Raw genomic sequence first — 7,489 nt, 5'->3', positions numbered from 1 at the left:
AGAAGAAATAAAAAATTCAAGAACTGAACATGAAAATCTTAATTTAAACAGACTTCAGTCCAAGGTAATTCGTATTCCAATGCATTGATTTGATCATAGACAAAAGAAATACAATTATCTCTTATTGAATACTTAACGTAGATTTACCAAACAGCGAGGTAAACCCCTGACTTCCCTATACTCATAAATTCGAGCCCAACACTCTTGTTGACTCTAATTATTAACTGAGTTGGTATTAAGCAATTCTCATCAAATTAATAACTGCTTTAAGAAAAGGAAGTAGTTAAGCTGAACAATAATTTATGAAGCATAAATCATTTAATCCACCCTATTGTTTCCTTAGGTTATTATCGAAATCTGGGATCATAATCAATAAAACCTAATTGCTACTCATGTTCAATCTTACACAAAAATTACGGATTATGAAGATGAACTAGCAATTGATCAAATCAAACAATTAACTAATAGGCCTTTTTAGCAAATCATCAATAGATCAAAAACAATTAAATCAGAAAACAATAGATATTAAAAAAGATATAAATTAAATTAAGAACCTAGTCTCACAAATCACACATAAGAACTTGAATCCCTTGAGCTGAATTAAAAAATTAGCCACTCATGTTCATGGCTTACAGAAAATTAAAGAAGAAAAAAAAAGAATTCTAAAAGATGAATGGAGAGGCTGCTGAAAATTGGGATCCCTTGAGTAGGCTGCTGCCTCTTCTATTTATAATAAATGGTCTAGGGTTATTGTTATCTTTAGTCGGTAAAAGTAAAGCTAAAAAAAATAAAATTATATAATTCAAGAGAAATATTACCGACTAAATGGATAATTAGTTGGTATTTACCAACTAATACTATTATTAGCCAATAACGTTAAAGATAATAAAAATAAAATTTTATTAATCAAGAGAAACAGTACCAACTACATTGTACATTAGTTGGCATGTACCAACTAATTTTATGTTAGTCGGTAATATTAAAAGTAATAAAAATAAAATTTCATAATTCGAGAGAAATATTACGATTAAAACGTGATTTAGTTGGTAGTTACTAACTAATTTACTTATTAGTCTGTAAAATTAAAGGCAATAAAAGTGAAATTTAATAATTCAAAGAAAATATTACCGACTATATGATAGTTTAGTTGGTATTTACGAACTAATCTGATTGTTAGTTGGTAAAGCTAAATCTTAAAAAAATAAAATCTAATAATTCGAAAGAAATATTACTAACTTATATTTTAGTTGGTATTTACCAACTATGTTTTTTTAGTTTGTACTGTTAAAGCTCATAAAGTTAAAAGTTTTATAAATTGTGAGAAATATTATCGACTAAATGGTGATTTAGTTAGTATTTACCTACTAATTTTATTGTTAGTCGGTAAAATTAAAAGTAATAAAAATAAAAATTTTTAATTTGAGGGAAATATTACTGACTAAATAGAGTTTTAATTGGTATTACTAACTAATTTATTTTTAGTCGGTAAAATTAAAGCTCATAAAAATAAAATTTTATAATTCGAGAGAAATAATACAGACTACATTGTCATTTAATTGGTAAATACCAATAAATGTTATGTTTAGTCAGTAAAAATAAAGCTAGTAAAAAGAAAATTATATAATTCAAGAGAAATATTACCGACTAAATAGATAATTAGTTAGTAGTTACCAACTAATCTTATTATTAGTCAATAATGTTAAAGATAATAAAAATAAAATTTTATTATTCGAGAAAAATAATACCTACTGAATAATTATTTAGTTGGTATTTACCAACTAAGTTTGTTATTAGTTGGTAAGATTAAAGGTAATACAAATAAAATTCTATAATTCGCGAGAAATATTATTGGCTAAATATTATTTTAGTTGGTATTTATTAGCTATATTTGTTTAGTCGATAAAATTAAAATCAAATAAAAACTAAATTTTACTATTTGAGAGAAGTGGTAATTTAATTAATTATGTTTAGTCAGTAAAAATAAAACTAATAAAAATAAAATTATATAATTCGAGAGAAATATTACTGACTAAATGGATAATTAGTTGGTATTTACCAACTAGTACTGTTATTAGTCAGTAACGTTAAAGATAATAAAAATTAAATTTTATTAATCAAGAGAAACAGTACCGACTACATTGTACATTAGTTAGCATGTACCAACTAATTTTATGTTAGTCTGAATATTAAAAGTAATAAAAATAAAATTTCATAATTCGAGAGAAATATTACGATTAAAACGTGATTTAGTTGGTAGTTATTAACTAATTTACTTGTTAGTCGGTAAAATTAAAGGTAATAAAAGTGAAATTTAATAATTCGAGGAAAATATTACCGACTATATGACAGTTTAGTTGGTATTTACGAACTAATTTGATTGTTAGTTGGTAAAGCTAAATCTTAAAAAAATAAAATCTAATAATTCGAAAGAAATATTACCGACTAACTTATATTTTAGTTGGCATTTACCAACTATGTTTTTTTAGTTTGTACTGTTAAAGCTCATAAAGTTAAAAGTTTTGTAAATTAAGAGAAATATTATAGACTAAATGGTGATTTAGTTAGTATTTACCAACTAATTTGATTGTTAGTCGCTAAAATTAAAGGTAATAAAAATAGAAAATTTTAATTTGAGGGAAATACTAAATAGAGTTTTAGTTGGTATTACTAACTAATTTATTTTTAGTCGGTAAAATTAAAGCTCATAAAAATAAAATTTTATAATTGGAGAGAAATAATACAGACTACAATGTCATTTAATTGGTAAATACCAATGAATGTTATGTCTAGTCAGTAAAAATAAAGCTAGTAAAAAGAAAATTATATAATTCGAGAGAAATATTACCAACTAAATAGATAATTAGTTAGTAGTTACCAACTAATATTATTATTAGTCAATAATGTTAAAAATAATAAAAATAAAATTTTATGATTCGAGAAAAATAATACCGACTAAATAATTATTTAGTTGGTATTTACCAACTAAGTTTGTTATTAGTTGGTAAAATTAAAGGTAATACAAATAAAATTCTATAATTCACGGAAATATTATCAGCTAAATATTATTTTAATTGGTATTTATTAGTTATATTTATTTAGTCGATAAAATTAAAATCAAATAAAAACTAAATTTTACTATTTGAGAGAAGTGGTAATTCAATTAATTATGTTTAGTCGGTAAAAATAAAGCTAATAAAAATAAAATTATATAATTTGAAAGAAATATTACCGACTAAATGGATAATTAGTTGGTATTTACTAACTATTACTGTTATTAGTCGGTAATGTTAAAGATAATAAAAATTAAATTTTATTAATCAAGAGAAACAGTACCGACTACATTGTACATTAGTTGGCATGTGCCAACTAATTTTATGTTAGTCGGTAATATTAAAAGTATTAAAAATAAAATTTCATAATTCGAGAGAAATATTACGATTAAAACGCGATTTAGTTTTAATCTGTAAAATTAAAGGCAATAAAAGTGAAATTTAATCATTCGAGGAAAATATTACTGACTATATGACAGTTTAGTTGGTATTTACGAACTAATTTGATTGTTAGTTGGTAAAGCTAAATCTTAAAAAAATAAAATCTAATAATTCGAAAGAAATATTACCTACTAACTTATATTTTAGTTGGTATTTAGCAACTACGTTTTTTTAGTTTGTACTGCTAAAGTTCATAAAGTTAAAAGTTTTATAAATTGAGAGAAATATTATCGACTAAAAGGTGATTTAGTTAGTATTTACCAACTAATTTTATTGTTAGTCACTAAAATTAAAGATAATAAAAATAAAAATTTTTAATTTGAGGGAAATATTACTGACTAAATAGAATTTTAGTCGGTATTACTAACTAATTTATTTTTAGTCGGTAAAATTAAAGCTCATACAAGAGAAATAATACAGACTATATTGTCATTTAATTGGTAAATACCAACGAATGTTATGTTTAGTCAGTAAAAATAAAGCTAGTAAAAAGAAAATTATATAATTCGAGAGAAATATTACCGACTAAATAGATAATTAGTTAGTAGTTACCAACTAATATTATTATTAGTCAATAATGTTAAAGATAATAAAAATAAAATTTTATGATTCGAGAAAAATAATACCGACTGAATAATTATTTAGTTGGTATTTATCAACTAAGTTTGTTATTAGTTGGTAAAATTAAAGGTAATACAAATAAAATTCTATAATTCGCGAAAAATATTATCGGCTAAATATTATTTTAGTTGGTATTTATTAGCTATATTTATTTAGTCGATAAAATTAAAATCAAATAAAAACTAAATTTTACTATTTGAGTGAAGTGGTAATTCAATTAACACCTCATAAAATTTTCATGCATATATTTAGATGTGGCTAATTCAATTTTGGGTTGAAATAATTCAATAATTAAAATACACTTTTAATTTTTCTTTCTTTAGTTTATGATTTGAATTAAATTAGACTGTTTAAAATAAATATTGTTAATATAAAAATTGAATTATATCACCACTTTTTGAAGAAAAATAAAAGATATTTATATAAAGATAGGATTAATGGGAAGGAAAACCATTGATGAAGAAAGTGTAACACCCTCACATTAGGTAGTTCCGAACATTCTACTGTTTTGAAAACTAATGTCTGTTTAGACAGCTAGAATGTCTAGAACCACACTTAAATTAGAGTAAAGAGTCATGTTTTAATTTAATAAAGATCAAATAAGGTTGAGGGAAAATAAAAGAAATTGAGTATAAATTGGTTAAATGAGCCTAAGTTTTCAGCGATGGGTGACCTATACGGGAAGTGACTGTGAGTTCAGTTGTCACCCCAAATTCATGTAAAACCCTATAGTGTCACACCTTACCCCTCTGTAAGGCATAACATGATCCCGTAGAATACCTAATGAACTACCGAACTTCACCTACCGATAACTCATTAAGTACCCTACAAGGGATTTTACAACAATTTTCTTACTTTTATAAGTGGTGAGCATTTTCTAATAGGTATTAAAATCATTTATTCAAAGTTGAAAACTAGTTAAAATTTTTGGTCCATTTTATTTTGAGAAAACAGTTCTTCAAATACCTGTAAAAAAACACTTCTAATAATTTATCTCAACAATTTCAACAACTCCACAACAATCCCAACCAATTTCTCAAGTTTCAAAATTCAACAATCATCATTTCTCAATTTCCAAAAATTCAGTAATCATCAAAATATTATCAATCAATTTCATTCAAATTAAAATAAAATATTTCCATTCATAGTTCATTAAAGATAAAACAATTTATATACATCATACTAAAAATTTACAATAGGAAAATCCAAACTAAAATTTATTACAAACTTTATACAAACTGCTCAAGACCAGTTTTACATGTCCATACATTTACATACATTACATACATCAAAATAAATTTTTACAGTCAGGGTATAAAATATACCCGATAACTTCAAGCAGGTAGCTCCTCTGTCCTCAGCAGCTCAATCTACTGCTCCTCTAGTCTCTAAATCTGTGACAGCAATAACAGTCATCGCTGAGTGCTAGGACTCAGTGGTGCACAACATACTAAAATAATCTTTATGCAGAATTTAAATCACATTTATTCAAAAATTAGACTGAACATGAGAATTAAATACAAAACGTGAATTATGAGATTTTAATCCAAACAAGTTCATTTCGAAGTGTCAAAACACATTTCATAAAACCCACAGTTATATCATGCCATTCGAAACAAATATAATCTCAATAGCCAGAGGCTAAGGAGAAGTCACATCACAAGGCTAGCTAGCTCAAATGTATAAATATCCATTATGTAACACCCTCCCTATAGCAACTCCGTACATTCTACTGTTCCGGTGACCAGTGTCGGTCCAGACAGTTAGAACGTCCGGAAAAAATATTTAAACTAAAGTGAGGAACCATAATTAACTCAAATATTAATAAGAAAAATTTAGGAAAAATTTCAGAAATAAAATACAACCAAGTTAAATGAGCCGGTGCCCTAGCGATGGGTAACCTAGTAGGAAGTTGCGGTTCTCGCAACTAGAAGCCCTAGACCTGGGGGAAAATTCATAAAATAATTTTTGGGACTCCAGAGAAGGGTCATTGAGGTTTTTATGGCATTAGAATGCCAAGAAAATGCTTAGAAAAATTTTTCAATTGGTACAGACAATTTTAGTCTGTTAAGCCAAACGGAGGGCATTTTGGTCATTTCGTCTTCAGAGATGATTTTTGGCCTACTTGTCCAGTTAAGTAAATAATTATTATGACATAATATGTGAATAAATATTGCTAAAAATTAAATTGAAATTTAGTAGACAAGAAAAGGAAAGAAAATTAAAGGAATTAGAATTATGACATCATTATGATGTCATTAAAAATCCTCCCACCCAATCAAACTTTGACACATGGCATTAACTTATTTAAAATGACTTAATGGGCAGAAAAAAAAAGAAAGAAAAATCAGTTGCTTCTTCAACCTTTGGGCAGCCAAAAAAACGTGGAGAGAGAGAGAGAGAGGAAGGAAAACTCCATTAAAGCTTTTCCAAGCTTTGGTTCACCCATCAAACTACCTCAAAACCCTAGCCTCCCTTCACAAGAACTCATCCTCACACCTAGAGCAAGCTTTGGACAGCAAAAAGAAGGGAAGAAAGTGAAGTTTTGAAGCCTTGGAAAGTGCCTAAGTCAAGGTTAGTGCCAATTTCTTCTAAAAATTTTGTGTATGGCTGCCATTGAACATGATTTTGGTGTTGAAATTTATGGATTGTATGTGTATAAAAATTTTAGTTGTTGGAGTTAGGGTTTGAGGCACAAAATTTAGATTTTGTTCATGTGTTAGTGAATGAAAGTTTAAATGGTCAATTAGTGACCATTTGGCTGTGTATGATGAGGAATTGAAGTGAGTTGAGGCTTGGCATTTGTGTTTGGGTGAGTTGCCTTGGCTGACCTGCAGGACTAAGCATGAGTCCAGCAGGTTTGGGCAGCTATAAATGGAGTTGTAGAGGTTCAATTGGTGCAAGACCAATTGGACATGAAACTAGACACATAATGGCACAACTTTGGTGAAGAAACCCTGCCCAGAAAACCAAACTAAGTTAACCTAAAAATTGCCCTAATCCGGGTGACTTGCATTCTGCCTGGGCAAAATGACCAAATGAATAGTACTTATTCATTTGGTCATAACTCAGTGTAGAAAGGTCCAATTGATCTGAAATTGTACCAGAAGAAAGCTGAGACATAGACCTAAAACTTTCATGAAGAAAACAAATCCAAATTCTGACCATAACCTAGTCAAATTGCCAACCAAACTTAGGTTACCAAATCTGGCAGAACCAGTTTTGCCCAGAATTTTGGATTCTGTCCAATCCGGCCAGTTATGGTGTTTAGGCCATAACTTGAGCTACAAAACTCCAAATGGAGTGATTCAAAAAATAAAATGTAACTAGACAAAATAAGAAACAACTTTCATCAAGACAATTTTGCCAAATTCCTA

The sequence above is a fragment of the Hevea brasiliensis genome, chromosome 3 (genome assembly GCF_030052815.1).
Source record: "Hevea brasiliensis isolate MT/VB/25A 57/8 chromosome 3, ASM3005281v1, whole genome shotgun sequence".
NCBI classification, from domain to species: Eukaryota; Viridiplantae; Streptophyta; class Magnoliopsida; order Malpighiales; family Euphorbiaceae; genus Hevea; species Hevea brasiliensis.
This window is presented reverse-complemented; position numbering follows the sequence as displayed.